Source organism: Schistocerca serialis, chromosome 10 (assembly GCF_023864345.2).
Source record: "Schistocerca serialis cubense isolate TAMUIC-IGC-003099 chromosome 10, iqSchSeri2.2, whole genome shotgun sequence".
Classification (NCBI taxonomy): domain Eukaryota; kingdom Metazoa; phylum Arthropoda; class Insecta; order Orthoptera; family Acrididae; genus Schistocerca; species Schistocerca serialis.
The window spans coordinates 103,435,510-103,455,253 of NC_064647.1; the positions used below are offsets into that span (position 1 = coordinate 103,435,510).

The following is a 19,744-nucleotide window of genomic DNA, read 5'->3' on the forward strand; positions in this document are numbered from 1 at the left end:
GGTAATCTTCTGCGGTTTTACCGCAATCACAAAATTTTGAAAACAAATCTTTTGTATTTTATAACGCGCTGATTTTGCACAGGTGCGAACCATCACTCACACTGTTTTTTGATATCAAAATATGCTGCGAGGTTATGCAGACAGTACTGCTTCCCGAAGTGTATGGATACAGCCAGAGGAGATCAGTTTTTCGTGGATCACTTTTATTTACACGCAGTTATGGTTTGTAACAATCCTTCTACTTACATCATCGATTATACTTTCATTTTCTCCTGTACACTATTTTGTTACAAATAGTGAGTGGTAAAAAGTATTTATGCATTGTCGACAGTTACTGTCTGTAGGAGAAACGTGTGAAGAAATTAATCGACCCACTATCTACTTTCCTGTCATTGAAAAGTTTTTCTTCGTGGTTTTCTGGTGTACTAAGATTTCCAGCTCCTCGATTAAATCCATAGTACGTCGTTCCTGGAAATGATGGCGTAGTCTCTTAGAATTCCGATTTCTTTTGATGATATGGTGTTTTTCTATTGGCTGTAACTATTTTCAATGTGCTATTGCAATTTCGCCGTGTGTCATCGTCAAGCCCAAGGTTCGAAGTAATATCGTGACACCGAAATACTGTTGTAGGTGTATGGCACCTTTAGCAGTAGCACAGTCAATAGCTCTTATGTTACTCGTGGTATTCATAACGTGGCCCAGCCTTACAAGGCTCTTTATACGTCTCAATACGACATCCTATCTTCTACTTTTACTTGGCAACGGCACATTGCCGGAACTGCTTAAGCACAGTAATAACAGTTCCAGCCAAAATCAAAAAACTACGTCATTTAAAGTACTGTAGACCCACAATGTTCGTCTCTGTAGCGGAGTGGAGCCAGCATAGCAGATGAGCGTATTTAGTCAGGGGATTGGCTACCATCTCTAACGACGACGACGACGATAATAATAAAGTCAGTGGAGTTTTCATCCATGTGACATAAGCACGGGACTGCTGATGAAAAACACAAACTGTGATTCATGCGGAGGACGCGAGTCCCACTCCCGGTAACGCCAGGGATTTTCCTTGGTGGAAGGACTGATACGGCGTGCACTCAGCCTCGTGATGCCGACTGAGGGGCTACTTGACCGCGCAGTCGAGGCTCCAAGGATCCTATGCCTCTCCATACGGCACTGGAATACAGCCATGCTGCAAAAGATGACACAGCGACCGGCCGACATCGCGTCGTCTTCAGGACCCGATTGGGTGGACGTACATGACAAGAAGGAAATTATCTGAACTCGATATCCCTGATAAATGCCGATTTCCCAGACACCCTATTAGTAGCCTCCGAGTACCTAACAAAACGCAGTGAGAAGCCAAATGTGCATATTATATTGGGCAAGTGAAGACAACGTCGAATAACGGGAAACCTCTCTTGGCGACCTCATTTTGTGATTACTTTCGATGCGCAATTGAGCTAACATGGTCCTCAAATATTTGCCCGTTCCGAGTTGACTCCGAGCAGACAGCAGATCGCAATAGACGCTGTACGAGAGAGAGAGAGAGAGAGAGAGAGAGAGAGAGAGAGAGAGAGTAGCAATTTTCTCCAGCGGCAACTCAGGCAGGCGGTCAGCGTGCCGCGGCGCTATGCGCTCCAGCAGCTTCCAGCGGCCTTGACTGGAGACCAACTGGCCTCGCGGCTGCGGGCAGCCAACCACCTGCGAGCCCGGAAAACAAGCGCCGGCAGCTCCACGCAGCCAGCCAGCCGTGATGGGGAACGGACGGACAAAGAGCGCAGAGTCGAGCAGCCGGCCTTGGCTGCGCACTTACTGCGCGATTAAGCTCTTTGGAAACGCGCCAGGCGGAGCGAAGCGAGCGCGCGCTTTCCGAGGTTCCGCGACTCCATGCGACGTTCAAAATACACCACACCGCCGATTATCCAGTTCCTGAATTACCCGTGCACGGTTCGGTGCTTCGTGAAAAAATAAAAATACTAAGGTTTAAGTAGTCATAGCGCTAAGCAACATCTCCATCTGCATACTCGAACGCATCAGGCAACAAAGAATTCTCGAGTAGGTGGTTCCCAAACGGCGGTCAACCACGGACCAGATGTTTGAATACGGCCGTTGAGAATCTCTACGTAGATTTCAAGAGGGCTTACGATAGTATCCGTAGACAGTCATGACAGAGTTTGGCGTATCAAGCAAACTGGTTCGAGTTTAAGAGATATGCTTTAATGACAAGAAAGCCAATGTTAGGCTAGGCTACAGCCTATCATCAAGTTTCTGGATTATCACATATCCTTTTCAATTTGGCACTAGAGGGGGTAACGCGGGGATTCAATAATCCGAACTTGCGTTCAAATAAATGAAAATATTACCTATCTCGCCTGTGCAGGCTACAATGCCCTAATAGCGTACACACAAATTAAGTATACCGACCCTGGAATTAGGGCCATCTAGGTTCAAGCTACAAATTAGTAACGAAAAAACTGAGTACAACATAACCGGAACTAAGTATAAGAAGGGGTTCAAATACATTGCATCAAGTTTTATTGAAGCAACAACAACAGAGGTTCAGGGAAGGCAGCTGGCGGATAACCTGAGACCGTAGCGGTCGCGCGGTTCCAGACTGTAGCGCCTAGAACCGCTCGGCCACTCCGGCCGGCGCGGATATAGTGAATGAAGTGTTCTCAGTAAAGGAAGCGAGCAAACACGAGGCGATCCAGGAACCCGCTGTCAGGCATATTGAGGAAAGGAAATGTGTTAAATCTGTTATAAAGAGTATCCGGGACCAAAGCCATAATCGGTAAAATTGGACTATAGAAGTAAGTGATACGAAGTACAGTGCGTTCTAGGTTGCCACTTTCCGGCGAGTAACGCCATTACGAAATGAAGTAGGCTTTCAAACTTGTCACATACCCTATTTTCTAAATGCAGTTAATAGATTCGGGCAAAAACTAGTTTGGGTTAACCGTGCGGTCTCTCATCTGTATTAAAGCTGGTCATCACGAACTTGCTACAATGGCTGAAGTATACCTGTGGCGTGCGGAATATCTGTCTCGTAAGCTGGAACTTCCAGTTAACGGACTGGAGGAAAGGATAGTATATCGGCAACAAGCCGCTATCCAACCAACAGGGATTATGAGGGAACATTAACGATAATCATTGGAGAAATGTGACGTCTCCCTACGAAAACTTGTTGGGGTACTCGTGGTAACCTCGTCCTATGACTTACAACTCAACCATACATAACTTTGGGGTGGGCAGGGCAACACATTTTAAAAATTCCACGTTAGAAATAGTTTTCTTGCACCATGTGTAACTACACAAGCAAACAGAAAAAATACATTATTTCGGATAGCCGACAGGAGACGCCTTAAAAATAAAAGGCGTCTGGGACAATAAATATCATTGCAGCACGAAAAAGAAATCTGGTTTCCATAAGAATATTTATGAATCTGCTGCCCCACGAACCTGTTGGGTGAATTCAGATAACCGGTATTCTTGTAACGCTGTGGGAAAGTTTTTCTGCCTTTACTGCGTTCCTCTTTTAGGGTCCATCAGAGGAAGAGATGAAAGATTTGGATGGACGAGGACGCACGCAGTCTCTCCACAGGCGAATGGAATAGTACATGCAGCTTCCATGGTAAAGGATGACTGGTAATGCTCTGGCAAACAACATGGCCTAGCAGTTTCTCGTGTTTCAACACAAACCCTAAGACGCGCCCTAGTTACAACAGCCCTGCCACTAGCTTAACCATTACACCGATGTCAGACTGTTGTGAGCCTTCAAGTTTTTGTCCATGCACCAGAAAGTTCTGCCACGCCATCAGATGACTGACAGCACATTTAGAGTGATTCCTGCGTCCTTGTAACGTGCTTGGATTATTTTACTCTGAAACAGATAGCGTGTTCGCCAGTTAACACTGTTCTGTGAAAAACGAAGAGATGTGCGAAAACATTTTTCCTCACACAGCAAGGGGTGGCTGATGTTGGACCGCCATTTATACTTATGGGTTTTTGAGTGTATATGTAGATGTCAAAATTTGACGAACGAAAAACCTTGTTTGAAGTGGGCACTTTCTGTCGCCTTGAATGGCGTGCTCCATCAGGTAATCACAATATATATCAAAAATTGTTTCAGGAAGGAAGAGATATCAAAGAAGCAATTACTTACAAATCTAAGCCAATCGAAGGAAAACCAGTATTCCTTCAAGAATATTCTGGACTGGAGACGCGTTCGGCAATGTGGGACGGAATGCGATAACCACAATCCTAAGAAAGGTTGGATGTAACGTACAGAGACAGCTGAACGGTATACAACTACATAAGATGAATACGACGAATTTAAGAGGTCATGGTTCATGTTAGGTGGTGTCCCGGCTCTTCACTGAAATTCCACAAGTACTTTAAAGGCGCAGTGAAACAAATGAAAGAAAATTTTAGAAGGACACAGGGAAACGACTGAGGTATTCGAAGACTGGGAGAAACGAGAATAGAAATGCTAAGTCATTTTTTCCGTCTTCTGTAGTTCCCTTAGTTACTTCAAAATTTGTGGAGGTATCTTCCGTCTTTGCAACTAAACGAGGATCAGTTTCCTTTTGGCCATACGCGTTTCGCTTTTCCTGTTTATGAAGTAAATTCAGTGACCTTTAATACAGGTTTGTGTGTATACAAATATGTTCTATGCTACGTTTTCTCTATTCTCACGTTAGAAGCAAATTCTGCAGCAAGTTTCGTGGGGTTAAATTATAGTTTAGTGTTAGGATTTCCCATGTTGCTAATCATGTGTGTGGTCCCCATACTCCAAATGGCCAATGATATTGCTTCATAAATAAAAGGGAAATAAATAGGGCAAAAAAACAAACTGCCTTTTGACAAACCTGCCTGCCCTTCGACAAACCTGCCTCGGGCTCTTCGGCCGACGTTCGTCTGATGATTTTACTGACGTTTCGCCAGCACCACCATCGTCAATGGAGGGTGAAGCTTTGACAATGCCAGCTACTGGTGCTGGCGAAACGTCAGTAAAATCATCAGACGAACGTCGGTCGAAGAGCCCGAGACAGAAGCCAGTGGGCAGTTTGTCAACAAGTGGCCACGAGACCCTTTACAATTTTCTAAACGGCCTTTCATTTAACCGTAACGACGGAACATGCCACCATGAACAAATGCCAAGGTCCGTAGACGATATACATATGAACTTACATCTGTTTGATGTAATGGACGTCACACTTAGCATGAAATCTTATTTAACGATAAATAGCTGAAAGCCGAAGGTAGGAATGGGAACAACGGCTGCATTAGCCGTGATATTCGTAACGACAGACGTGCAAAACGTGAAACATTTCTGCCACGTAAAAAGTGGACTGACAAGCGATGGACGTTGTCTTCAATTACATATGTGGTACCAGATTTTGATATGGAACGGGCGAAGTTTCTTAAAGTGGACGTCTGTCGTACTGCACGGAAATGAATCGGGAACCATCCAAAACGCCTCGGAGAAGGAACTCTAATAAGCGTACATCGTATTGCGCTGTCTATGTCAGTAAACGCCTAACCCGGTACATGGCTGATGGCGAGCGGCACGAATTTCAGGCTGCCATCTAACGGCATCCAGGTCAAGAGGAAAATCATTTTCGATATCTCTAATTACTTGCCGAATTAAATTTTAAATGCTGTCGTAATCTACACATAAAGGGGTATAACCTGAGAATGGTTTGAACACAGTAAGTGAAGGACTTCGGAAATTAAGAAACAATGTGTTATTTCGTTAGGCAACGCAACTCACCACACGCCCAAGTTACCTAGACTACGTTCATCCTTTGTTTGATCATGAGAGCAAGTAACGCAATTTCCCACGAACTTTTAAGCAATTTTGGTTTTCTCTCTACCATTAGTCTGCGTGTCACTGCTCCGAAAGTGCTACAACCAATGAACCAAATAATTAGGTTTGTCTTCAAGTACGGAGGTTTTACACAATTTACGTTATATACTTAATACCAACTAATATGTAAAGTAATCAGACGTTGAAGCTGTTTTCCACATCGCAGTTCGATCCTGTTAATCGCGATTCGTATGGAGGTGGGTAGGCGAGTGGGTTCCAGGCGAATACTGATAGTGAATCGCGTAAGTACAACACGAAAAAGAATATACCAGGAAGTAAGTCTGTGCAAGACGTTGACCAGAAAAGAAGCACTTGAGTGGGCGATCTGCTACGGTAACTACAAATAGTTATTTTTAGATTAGAGTTCAGTCTTGATCACGTTATGTCTGTTTTAATGAGTAACCGGTTTCGGTTTTTTCTATAAAACCATCATCAGACCCATTGGCTCCCTTGGGTTGGTAGGTGGAGCTCTCCTTGCTGCTGTGCAGTCAACTCACAGCAGCAAGGAGAGCTCCACCTACCAACCCAAGGGAGCCAATGGGTCTGATGATGGTTTTATAGAAAAAACCGAAACCGGTTACTCATTAAAACAGACATAACGTGATCAAGACTGAACTTCAATCTAAATATAACAATTGATCACTGTATTCCAAAAATGTTTACCAAAATTGTACAAATAGTTACTTTGGCGCTGGAGGCAGCAGTGCCGGGGAAAAAAAATAGTAGGAGCCGACACAGAATATGCAGATTCCGTTATTACGTGGAGATGGAAACAACACAAGATAGATGGATAACATCGAACAGTGGACTGTAGGAGGATACAAGATGACTTCGACAGGATTTGTGATTGGTGTAAAGAATGCCAGCTAACTCTAAATATAGATAAATGTAAATTAATGCAGATGAATAGCAAAAAGAATCCTGTAATGTTTGAATAGTCCATTTGCAGTGTAGCGCTTGACAGTCACGTCGATTAAATATTTGGGCGTAACATTACAGAGCGATATGAAGTGGGACAAGCATGTAATGGCAGTTGTGGGGAAGGCGGATAGTCGTCTTCGGTTCATTGGTAGTATTTTGGGACGATATGGTTCATCTGTAAAGGAGACCGCTTATGAAACACTAACACGCCTATTCTTGAGAACTGCTCGAGCGTTTGGGATCCCTATCAGGTTGGATTGAGGGAGGACATAGAAGCAATTCAGAGGCGGGCTGCTAGATTTGTTACTGGTAGGTTTGATCATCACGCGAGTGTTACGGAAATGCTTCGGGAACACGAGTGGGAGTATCTAGAGGAAAGGAGGCGTTCTTTTCGTGAATCGCTACCGAGGAAATTTAGAGAACCAGTATTTGAGGCTGACTGCAGTACAATTTTACTGCCGCCAACTTACATTTCGCGGAAAGACCACAAAAGATAAGAGAGATTAGGGCTCGTACAGGAGGCATATAGGCCGTCATTTTTCCCTCGTTCTGCCTGGGAGTGGAACGGGGAGAGAAGATGCTTGTGGTATGGGGTACCCTCCGCCATGCACCGTATGGCGGATTGCGGAGTATGTATGTTTGTAGATGGACGAAGTACACCCGTTCCTATAGTTTACTTTTTGCGTATGATAAAGGCTCCCCCAATGGGCCAAGGCCGGGGAGCGCCGAGCCGCGTGTCGACGCTGGGTCCCCTTCTGCCCGAGCTGCCACCTGTTGAGCAAAACATTCCCACGCTGAGGGGGAGCAGCCGCAGCGTTGCCAGCCCTGCGCCCTCGCGTGTTTACGTCGCCTCCCGCCTCTCCTCTCCGTGCGTGCGTGCGCGTGTTTATAAGTGGAAGAATGTGCGGCCTCCCAGAGACGACCACTCGGCCTTTATACCATCTCCCCACAGGCGCTGCCACCGGCTATGTGCAGACTCGATCGTAACCGAACGGGATTGCTGCGTGAACGGGTCACCAATTTTTATGAAATGACCTTGCTGGATAGACTCGTCTGCCTATACGAGGTGCATTCAAGTTTTAAAGCCTCCGATTTTTTTTCTAATTAACTACTCACCCGAAATCGATGAAACTGGCGTTACTTCTCGACGTAATCGCCCTGCAGACGTACACATTTTTCACAACACTGACGCCATGATTCCATGGCAGCGGCGAAGGCTTCTTTAGGAGTCTGTTTTGGCCACTGCAATAGCAGCACGGATGGTGAATGTGCGGCCACGAAGAGTGTCTTTCATTGTTTGAAAAAGCCAAAAGTCACTAGGAGCCAGGTCAGGTGAGTAGGGAGCATGAGGAATCACTTCAAAGTTGTTATCACGAAGAAACTGTTGCGTAACGTTAGCTCGATGTGCGGGTGCGTTGTCATGGTGAAACAGCACACGCGCAGCCCTTCCCGGACGTTTTTGTTGCAGTGCAGGAAGGAATTTGTTCTTCAAAACATTTTCGTCGGATGCACCTGTTACCGTAGTGCCCTTTGGAACACAATGGGTAAGGATTACGCCGTCGCTGTCCCAGAACATGGACAGCGTTTTTCCAGCACTGGCGGATACCCGAAATTTTTTTGGTGGCGGTGAATCTGTGTGCTTCCATTGAGATGGCTGGCGCTTTGTTTCTGGATTGAAAAATGGCATCCACGTCTCATCCATTGTCACAACCGACGAAAAGAAAAGTCCCATTCGTGCTGTCGTTGCGCGTCAGCATTGCTTGGCAACATGCCACACGGGCAGCCGTGTGGTCGTCCGTCAGCATTCGTGGCACCCACCTGGATGACACTTTTCGCATTTTCAGGTCGTCTTGCAGGATTGTGTGCACAGAATCCATAGAAATGCCAACTCTGGAGGCGATCTGTTCAACAGTCATTCGGCGATCCCCCAAAACAATTATCTCCACTTTCTCGATCGTGTCGTCAGACCGGCTTGTGCGAGCCCGAGGTTGTTTCGGTTTGTTGTCACACGACGTTCTGCCTTCATTAAACTGTCGCACCCACGAACGCACTTACGACACATCCATAACTCCATCACCACGTCTCCTTCAACTGTCGATGAATTTCAATTGTTTCACACCACGTAAATTCAGAAAACGAATGATTGCACGCTGTTCAAGTAAGGAAAACGTCGCCATTTTAAATATTTAAAACAGTTCTCACTCTCGCCGCTGGCGGTAAAATCCCATCTGCTGTACGGTGCTGCCATATCTGGAACGTATTGACAATGAACGCGGCCTCAATTTAAAACAATGCGCATGTTTCTCTCTCTTTCCAGTCCGGAGAAAAAAAATCGGAGGCCTTAGAACTTGAATGCACCTCGTACTATTGTGTTCAACATTTATCCATACGCCTTTGAACCATCACGCATGTGTGTCAAACCGTAGTGCAGACAAAATTAGTCGAACTTAATCTTACATCCTGAGCAACTGTAGAGTTGTGTAGTTTTCGCGTAGCCATGTACAGATGAATCAAAGTATTGAACTAAACGATTATTTTCGATACTCTTACGTTTTCTGGTGTAAAGATATTGTGATTTCTTCTAATGGTTTGATTGATGCCACGAAATTTCCCTTCAGAGCAACTCACACATCACTGAATTTCCGCAGTTGGTAACATTTGTAATTTTCCCTCCAAATAGTGTTGGTGTTAGTTGTCTGTGTAAATGCTTTGTCTGTGTTTACAGTAATGATTTATGTTTCTATAATGTACTTCAAATTATTGTTTATTCTATCAACTTCTTGTTACATTACAAAGGCATTATATACCGTAACTTGTGAACTTGCATGTTTTTGGCTATAGGAATAAATCTTAGAGTTTCCAAAGAAAGTGAGGTTGTGGAGAAGACAAAAGATTCCAGACTGAGATTTCCACTCTGCAGCGGAGTGTGCGCTAATATGAAACTTCCTGGCAGATTAAAACTGTGTGCCGGACCGAGACTCGAACTCGGGACCTTTGCCTTTAGCAGGCAAGTGCATACTCCGCTGCAGAGTGAAAATCTCATTCTGGAAACACCCCCCAGGCTGTGGCTAAGCCATGTCTCCGCAATATCCTTTCTTTCACGAGTGCTAGTTCTGCAAGGTTCGCAGGAGAGCTTCTGTGAAGTTTGGAAGGTAGGAGACGAGGTACCGGCAGAAGTAAAGCTGTGAGGACGGGGCGTGAGTCGTGCTTGGGTAGCTCAGTTGGTAGAGCACTTGTCCGTGAAAGGCAAAGGTCCCGAGTTCGAGTCTCGGTCCGGCAAACAGTTTTAATCTGCCAGGAAGTTTCAAGACAAAAGATGTTTCACGTCGAAAGTATTGGCTGTGGTAGCACTTCTTGCTGAAAATAGTTATACACTGAAATAAATTGCTTGCAGAATCAGAATATCAGAGAAAACTGTCATCAGAATCAATCTTTCAGTGCAGAAAGGTGGTGAATACAAGCCAAACAGGAAAGGAAAATGTTGACGCAAAAGAAAAATCGGTCCTAGAACAACGAGAAGACTTAACAAACGTGGCAACAATGAACCGTGAACTTACTTCTACAGACTTCAGCCATCAGCTGAGAAAGGCTTGGGTGCTGAAGTGTCACCTGCGACTGTGACACGGCGGCTGTTTGAATGCGGCTTAAGGCATGCCGACCAAGGAAAAAACACAAAATCAATACCTGCCACGAAAACCAAAAGATTGCAGCGGGCTAAACAACTTCAGTAGTGGGCAAGTGAGAACTGGACTAAGGTTTGTGCAATGATATGGTAAATTAAGTAGATCTGATCTCTAAAGTTAGGAGTAAGGATTGAAACTGTGATGTTTTATTGATACTGAAGAAATGCACATTCGAATTTTGGGACTGTTGAGGTCTCCTATGCTACTGATCCCAACTTTTCTAACTTGCAATTCTGTACACTAGCTTCAGGTATGCTTCAGTGACGAGTCTGTATTCACTGTGATGGAAGAAAGCAGCCAGTATGTTTGTCGCAGACTTGGGCAACAGTTCAAAGCTGAGTGTGTGCTGCTATGTGTGAAGCATCCAACTTCTGTTATCGTCTAGAGTGTGATGTCCGTGAAAGGTCGTGGCAGATTACACATTGTTGAAGGACAATGAGGCAAGAAAATACATAGAAATCCTTGAAAAAGAACTTTTCCACCAAAATAAATGAGAGTGAGTGGTTTCCTTATAGAGATACCATTTTTATGCATGATGGGACACGTTGCCAGAAAGCCAAAATTGTTTCCAAATACGTGGAAGAAAAGGAAGTTAAAGTGTTGCCCTGGCGAGGGAATAGCTGTTGTTTTCGTTGACAAGCCGTGTTTGATACAACTATGAGACTGCGGTAGATAATCATTCGCTGCACCGCGTATTTCGCGGCGAAGCCCCAAGTCCTTGAAAGTGCTCCCCAGTGCTGTCTCCGCGGGAGGCACCGCCAGGGCACCGTTCTACTCTTCCTCGCGTCTTAAACCGACTGACTGTAGTATACTGTCATCTGCCTGCAAGACGCCCGGTACTTCGTTTGAACGGGAACAATTTTGAATGATGCGGAGGCGGTAGTGAAATAGGACCCCACCCTTCAAGTCACAAATACATGATACATGTAAATGAGCGTGAAGTTACCCTACCGTTTGAATACGTTATTGGCGATTTACCTCTCCAGTCGCCAACAGACGTTAAATACGTGCGTGTGTGTGTGTGTGTGTGTGTGTGTGTGTGTGTGTGTGTGTGAGAGAGAGAGAGAGAGAGAGAGAGAGAGAGAGAGAGAGAGAGAGAGAGAGGGGGGGGGGGGCTCCGGAACGAAAGCAAGCCAGTAGAGGTCACAAAGTTAGCTGGAGAGAAGGAAAGTAGTACTCTTTGGAAAAATGTCAAAGAAATGAGTCATGCACGAACCACGCATCTTTCCGACCGATTCATTTGTCAGTCGGTCACCTTACCAGTTTGGATTGATCCGTAACCCCTATTCCGAATTCTTTTGAGAATAGAGTTTGAGCTCCGTTTTAAGAAAAACTGGTTTCTTCACACATTTCACTGCTAATGAAGACGTGTTTTCTGAGCTGTCTGTCGTTCACTGATACAATTTTTTCAGGTGTATTCAGTGGTGTATGTGGATACTGCCTGTAAAATGAGCGACTAATTCAGCAATGTAGTGCACACTTAACTTCATGGACAAAGCTAAAATTTGATTACATGAGTATCAAAAATTAAAAGCATTCTGTAAAAGTCTAGAAGCGTCGAATCACCTTCGTTTGTGCCATGGAATTGTGTGACAGGTGTGAACTTCAGCATTCACCCCGTTTACATGTGTCTCTAAAAACCGGATTGCGTAAACCGATTTCCCAATACCGCTTCTGTGTGGTCATGTAAACACTTCGATTCCGGAAATCCGCTTCTACTTGCTGGTTTTCCAATTGCGCAATCGATTTTCGTTCCATGCAAATGCATAACCGTATTTGAAACGTGCTTGGATTGTCAGATTACATCTCGTCCTCCAAAAATTCGGTCAATACGGACGGAGTTACTTACTCTGCAGTGAAGTGCAACAGAAATATTAGCAGGTCTGGAAAGTAACCAACTCATTTATATGAAAAAATGGCGATTATAGAATCGTTCCGCCCCTCTCCAGGTAAATTTCCTATGATCGAAGTTCTCGGAACCTTTTCCGTGGAAAAGGTTACTTTTTGCGGGGTAATTGTAACTACTGCTCAGCCGATTTCTGAGAATCAACACAAACTTGAAGATTGATTAGACTATTTTCGCGCAAGAACCTACGAGCGCAACCTTGGGAGACAGGTCGGAGGCAACAGCCTCACAGCAATGTTGGATACTCGCCCACACGGCGAGTGGGATATTTCTGCGCGATGTGCAGTGTCACTGGCTTGTTTACCCACACGCCGGGAAACAAAGAGGACTACTTTAAGAAACCTCACAAACAGGCGGACGACCGCGGAAGAATTCCCTCACGGCGGCCTAGGAAACGGAGCGACGAAATCTTAGCAGGTCATTTGGCACCGGATCGAAAACACGTCTTTGGATAAACAATGTGCTCTGTTCACGCTGTATACAACAACACTGGACCAAACGCGAAATAAACTTAAGCAAGTGCGTCAAACGGCTAATTGAGTAGCGCAACATAGAGAAGTCTCTGCCCTCGTTCTTAACTGGCAGTGGAACTCTTAATGCAATTAAGGAAGTACACTTCGAACATCAGGGAAGTGAGTTCTGCACAAACCGGCGCACAAAAAAACGCAACACTTTCATTTTAAATTAGTCATTTTTACCGTACTATAGTCAGATCCACGAACAATGGCCGTTCGCGCATGTCGAAGCACGGACGGGGATTGCATTGTTGACGAATCCAAGGGACGGTTGCGTTACGCGCATGCGCATGCTTTTCGCTTGAAGAAAGCTTATATCCTGCAAATCATGTGTCTCGCTTGCTTATACAGAATGTACCGCTTACCACCATCAGCGATGACAACCCGCAACAAATGGAATCGAAAGTCACTAAACAACTCGCTAGGATCACATTCAATACTCTAATTAGTAAACGACGTTCACAGCAACGCGCTCAGGACACTATCAAACGCTCGCTGGCTGCCGACGAACACTAAGTGGGTTCACAGAACAAGCCTAAGTCGACCGCCATAGTACTCTAATGCACTATTTTATGATACATTTTGTGCTACGGTCCCATATTGGTGTCTTAACAGTGGGAAGGCTAACTTAGTGTGTCCCCCTCCTGTGGCACCCATCACGGCATTCGATCTTTCAGGCGTGCTGTTTAATATTGCAGTACATATTCTTCCAGGTCTTCGAATTGTACTGCCCCCATACTTGCTCAATAGGACTCAAGTCAGGCCCTCTTTAACACATCAGATCACGTGTGATTCAAACGAAGAGCTGGTCGTGCATTAGTGCAAAACAATCACCAGCGAAAGGCACACCGGCAAGAATAATTTCCTCTACATACCGATGCACTGCAAGACTCCGATGCTCCACGAAGACGCCCACGCCAGAAGACAACTTCCTACACACTGTATCTTGGATGAATGTGTCCGAGGGGAATACTTCACCCCAGACCTTTTCCAAAGCTCCGCTCTGTCAAGTGGTCACAGGCCAAACAGTGACTCATCGATAAACAATTGTTCGCATTGTTATAACTCTCCAACTGCGATATTCACTTGCGAAGCCTAGTCGAGAAGTGCAGTGCTCTCTTGAATTTTGAGCCTGTTGTGTGTTGAGAATTACTTTCTTCCAGTCTTCTTCGGAGACGGTAATGTCACAGATATTGAATCGTCGAACTTTGGGGGTAAGTCGATTTCGTACTTCATCGGCGATGGTGTGGCAGTTGCTGAGAACTTGTAAATTGTAAGAAGTGGTCATCTCTTGCCAGTGCTCCCCTTCTCGCACTTTATCCCGATTTTCTTGGACATCCTCCACATTCCCCCGTACCTTCTTAGTCTTGGAAACCGCAGAAGATGTAGCTATCAAACTTCAACGTTACGCGTGCCGCGACCATCATCCACCAAAGCAACAGCTTTTGCACACCTTACCTGCATGTTTACTCCTGAACACTGGTCGTAGTAATCACAGAAAAATCCTGTGAAGGCGTTTGCTTGGAAGGAGGAGCAGTACAAGGTAAAACAATAAGTGATTTATCGGGTAGCACGGGAAAAAGCAATTAAGGGTAGTGCAATACAAAATCAGTGCTTCATTGTTTGTTTTGTAAGCAAGGCCACGAACATACACATTCTAAAAGTATAGGATAAACTGCTGCTCTTCTATTGAACAGATCAACCGTGATTTAACACGGGTTGCGTATCACTGTAGATAAAAGAGATGTTTGTTTCTCAGTGACTATCAGCCTTAGGCGGTATGCTGGTTAAGTGGTAGAGAAAAAGCAAAATGTGCCTTCGAAAAGATGACGTGAAACACCAGCTCGGATTGAAGAAGGGATTCGGTTGTATCGTTTTTCAAAGCAACCATCTAGGCATTTACAGTACGGAGTCCAGGGAAACGGCGTAAATACCTGTATCTGGACAGATGGAGGTGGAAATTGAACAGCCTTTCATCTGAATACGAGTCTACTGTCTAAACACTGCGCCATGTTGTTCGCTGGGTAGGCAGAAGTGACTGGGAATGGACGCAGGCTCCAACGAAATGGAGTATATTGTAGCCGAAGATTGTCGCGGCAAAAAAAGGAAAATAGCGTGCGGGTGCAATTAGTGCATAAAGCCCTCGTCGACTTCGTTCTGTTTCTCAAAACATCCACAGTGTGTTCGACATGTTTGAAGCTAATTTGTTTTGACAGCATATTTCAGAAACTAGTTTGATAGTCAACGCTTGCGTTAGTCAAACAAAACCAAGTTACTCGACAGACTTCGTAGACGGGGAAACGCAGTATTCTTTTTTCGCCGCGTTTTTTGAGCAAAAATCCGTGTTAGTTGATCTCGATGCAGATTGAGTATCCACGTTTGCAGGGACGAAGATACTAGGATATCATAGTCAGGAATAAACGATCACAGGCCGTTGCGAAAATGGAAATAGATTCTGCGTAACTTTGTCTTGTTTTTGAGTAAAAGGGCGAAGTAACCTAAAGTGTTAAGTTGGACTCTCCGTTTGGCTATCAATAGGAGAAAGTTGATGAAACTTAATCACTTAGGTTCTGTGGGTAATATAATATTTCGTTCAGCCGACTTCCCTGGACCAGTTCTGTTCCCTTTTTCGATGTAAAAATGGTTTCATCTACACTGGCAGCCATTCCCACGTGTGTCAAAATACAGACGTGTTCAAATTACTAGACTTATGACATTTTTTGCAAAACTTCATGTTTATTACACATTTACATCAACATGCAGATTATATTTGTACATTCAATACTTCGTATGCATGCCTTTGTTCTTAATCAACATTTTTGTCGCGTTTCAAATGACGTTTTAATGTCACTGTCATGGTACAAGATTTCTAGTTTATCCAGGAGATTTTGTTTGGTGGTTCTTGTAAATTTCCTTGTCCTCTGTTCCCAATAGCCCATAAGTTTCCATTTCATTTCATATCAGGGCTACTTTCTGGCCAGGGCAACACTTTCATTGCTTTTCTTCGAAGTATGTGGAAACAATTTTGGCTTTGTGGCAAGGTGTCCCATCATGCATAAAAATGGCATCTTTATTAGGAAACCACTCATTTATTTGGGGGAAAAGTTCCTATTCAAGGATTTCTTTATATTGTTCTTGCCTCATTCTCCCTTCGGCAATGTGCAATCTGCCAGGACCTTTCACGGACACTACACCCCAGACCATAACGGAAGTTGGATGCTACACACACACACACACACACACACACACACGGCTTTGAACTGTTCTCCAGGTCTGTGACGAACACACTGACTGCTTTCTTCCATCAGAGTGAATACAGATAATCACTAATACATACCTAAAGCATGTGCACAAAATTGCAAGTTAGAAATTTGGGAATAGTAGCACTGGAGACATTACAATTTGAAGCAAAAAAATCCTAATTTCAGAGATCAGACCCATTTAATTTACCGTATCATTGCACAAACCTTGTCCAGCCCTCACTTTCCCACTTCTGAAGTTGTTTAGCCAACTGAAATCTTTTGGTTTTCGTGGCAAGTGATGATTTTCTGTTGTTTCCTTGGTCGGCATGCCTTTAAGCCACATTCAAACAGCCGCCTCGTCATTGTCACAGGTGAAACTTCAACACCCAAACCTTTCAGTTTATGTCTCAAGAAGCAAGTTTATGGTTCATTGTTGCAATGTTTGTCAGTCTTCTCGTTGTCCTACGACAGATTTCTCTTTTATGGCCATATTTTCCTTTCCTGTTTGACTTGTATTCACCACTTTTCTGCACTGAAAGTTTGATTCCATTGACAGTTTTCTGCGGTATTCTCATTCTGGCAGCAATTTCTTGCTGTGTATAACGATTTTCAGCAAGAAGTGCTAAAACAGTCGAAAGTTTCCGAGGTGGAACGTTTTGTCTTCCCCATAACCTCACTAACTTTGGAAACTCCGCGATCCATTCCTAAAGCTAAAAACATTTAAGTTGACAAGCTATATAAAATCTCGTTAATGTTGCAAGAAGTTGATAGAATAAATAATAAGCTGACGTACACCACAGAAACATCAAACACTGTGAGCACAGTTTCAAAGCATATACACAGACAACAAACACCAACACAATTTGGAGAGAAAATGACAAATGTTACCAACTGTCAAAAATTCAGTAATGTGTGAGTTACTTGGAAGGGAAATTTCGTGGCATCAATCGAACCATCAAAACAAATTATTATACTTTTCCTCTTATTTTTACACCCGAAAACTTAAAAAAGAGTATCAAAAATATTCGTTTAATAATTTGAACACGTGTGTAGTGTGCACGGAACAACACGTACTCCAATATACGGGCTGATGATACTTGGCAGGCAATGTAATCACCACAATAAATAATACTTTATGCTCCTCACAAACGTTAATCCTTTTTTAATTATTTCCAGTCGCCTCCATCTTCAGGATCCATTGGTATTACATTTGGTGGAAGCCAGCAAAGGGGAATGCAAACTACCTCCTGAACATTTACTTTACAAATTAAACTGACTGACAAAGAAGATACCTTAATTTATTGCTCGTTGCTGTATGATCGGATGCATTTAATTGGTCGTCACAAGTCAGTTCTAAGTGCTCATTTGTTCCACACACTATAGTGCACTGTTGAATAGTTCGGTAGTTCGTATCGATGTTTTCACTTTACAACGAGGAATTGGACACATTATAATGCAAACAGCATGGTCTATGGCTGAAGCACTTTTAAGATGCGAATGGAGGCTATCTGTTGTCCTCATTTCGCAAATCTCCACGCTACTTTATCCCTTGATGTCAGAGTCCTACCAACCGATCACTACTTCTAGTCAGGTTGTGCCACAAATTTCTTTTCTCCCCAGTTCATTTCATTTCATTGCCTCTTCATTAGTTCCATGATCTACGCATCTAATATCAAGCATTCTTCTGTAACACATTTCAAAAGCTACTATTCTATTTGTGCCCGAACTGTTTATCGTCCACGTTTCACTACACTACACTTAATATAAATACGTTCAGAAATTTATGTTTGACGTTAACATATTTCTCTTCTTCAGGAACGGACTCGACCCATCTAATCTTCGACATTCCTCTGAAGCACCACATTTCGAAAGCCTATTTTTTATCTACATTGTTTATCGTCCATACCTCAATTTCATACATGGCAACACTGCAGTAAAATACGTTCAAAAATCACTTGAATCAATACTCGATGTTAACAAATTTCTCATCTTCCGAAATGCTTTTTTTGCCTTTTGGCAGTCTACATTTTATATCCTCTTTACTTCGGCCATCATCAGTTATTTTGCTGCCCAAATAACAAAACTCGTCTAAGTTTAATGTCTCGTTAACCTAATACCTTAGCATGGCCTGATTTAATTCGACTACATTCCATGATCCTTTCTTTCCTTTTGTTGATGTTCATCTTATACCGTCTTTTCAACGGTATAGCTGTAATAAATAGGTCCAAGATCGTACGAGCAACTTCCTCTAAAATGTATCTCATGATGTAGCGACAAACTTCGAAATACACTGCGCAATACATAGATTGAAGTGACTGAAGGAGGTGTGTGTGTGTGTGTGTGTGTGTGTGTGTGTGTGTGTGTGTGTGTGTGTGTGTGTGTGTGGGGGGGGGGGGGGGGTTTGAGGTTTTTCGGGCGCTAAACAGCGTGGTCATCAGCGCCCAAACGCATAGAAACAGGAACACATGCAGTGAAGGGACGAAGACTGACAGCGAACAAGGAGAACGGCTAAAAGACACAGACCTGACGCAGTTACAAATCCTCACATACAGAGGCAAAACAAGAGGAGAAGAAACGCACTAAAAAAGGAAAGGAAAGAATGAAGGAAAATAGAACAGAAATCGAAGTGAACCAAGTAGGTAATCGTGACTGGCGGACCTCTTACCTAAAACCTGGGTGAGCCAGTCACCCAGCAGCACATTAAAATCCTCTCCCTATAATCCGAGGCAACAAATTGGACAGGACACAAAACCGTAAGACCTTAACCACAGTCGTTGCGCCGTCTTGCAAAATAGAGGGCAAATCCGGTGGCAAGGAAAGGAGAAACTCGTATCGCAAATACTCATACGGACAAGTCACGACACCAACAACCACCTACTTTATTTTTGAATACTGGCTTAGGTCGTAAAAAGGATATATTTGCAGATCGAGTAATGTGTGGGGGTTTTCAGCTACATTCTGTTAATCGCATATAGGGTACATTCCCACACAGCTATATTTCATTTAAGATATTCACTTTGCATTGAGGATTTTGGAATTATGCAGTACCACACGAAGATGTCGATCCAGTTCCGATTAAATTCGCAAACGTCACTCAAAATCCATCAGTGAAACTATGGTTGAGATGACAATTATTTCGATCAAGTATCTAAACATCCGAACGTATGATCGTATGAAATACGTTCGTAATATTTTTGTTAATGACACGCCGCCATAAACATCTTTCCAACCCTGGAATTTATGGTCACGGGCAGGAATTTCCCTCGATAGTGGATTGTATAAACGCGAAATCTATCATGTAATGCTAGTATTTAAGGGACTGCTGTGTGCGAATTTACCCATTATACGGCTTACTAACTAGTTCGATAATAAGTTCGTGCGCCGTCCACTTACAGTAAAGGCGCCTCAACGACTGAGGAATGCTGCGTGTGGAATTACCTGGAACAAAGGAAACGTGTAATTAGCAACAGCTAGGGAGCGCGCAGTGCATGAGTAATTAGGCTTAAAACCCAGCGATAAATCAAGAATGTTTGCCTCAGATAAAAAAATGTGGAAACAGGAAAGGCTTGCCACACAATCTTCAATTCTCACGCGGCTTTGCACGAGGG

General features: G+C 43.8%; 1 protein-coding gene and 1 non-coding gene across 2 annotated transcripts in view; one reads left to right on the forward strand and one right to left on the reverse strand.

The window, feature by feature from the left end:
• Positions 1-19,744, reverse strand: part of LOC126425072 (mRNA decay activator protein ZFP36L1) — a 186,331-nt gene that overhangs the window by 113,486 nt on the left and 53,101 nt on the right. The window lies entirely within an intron of this gene.
• On the forward strand, positions 9,996-10,070 carry Trnas-uga (transfer RNA serine (anticodon UGA)). The gene has a single exon. It is a non-coding gene; the product is annotated as a tRNA-Ser (tRNA).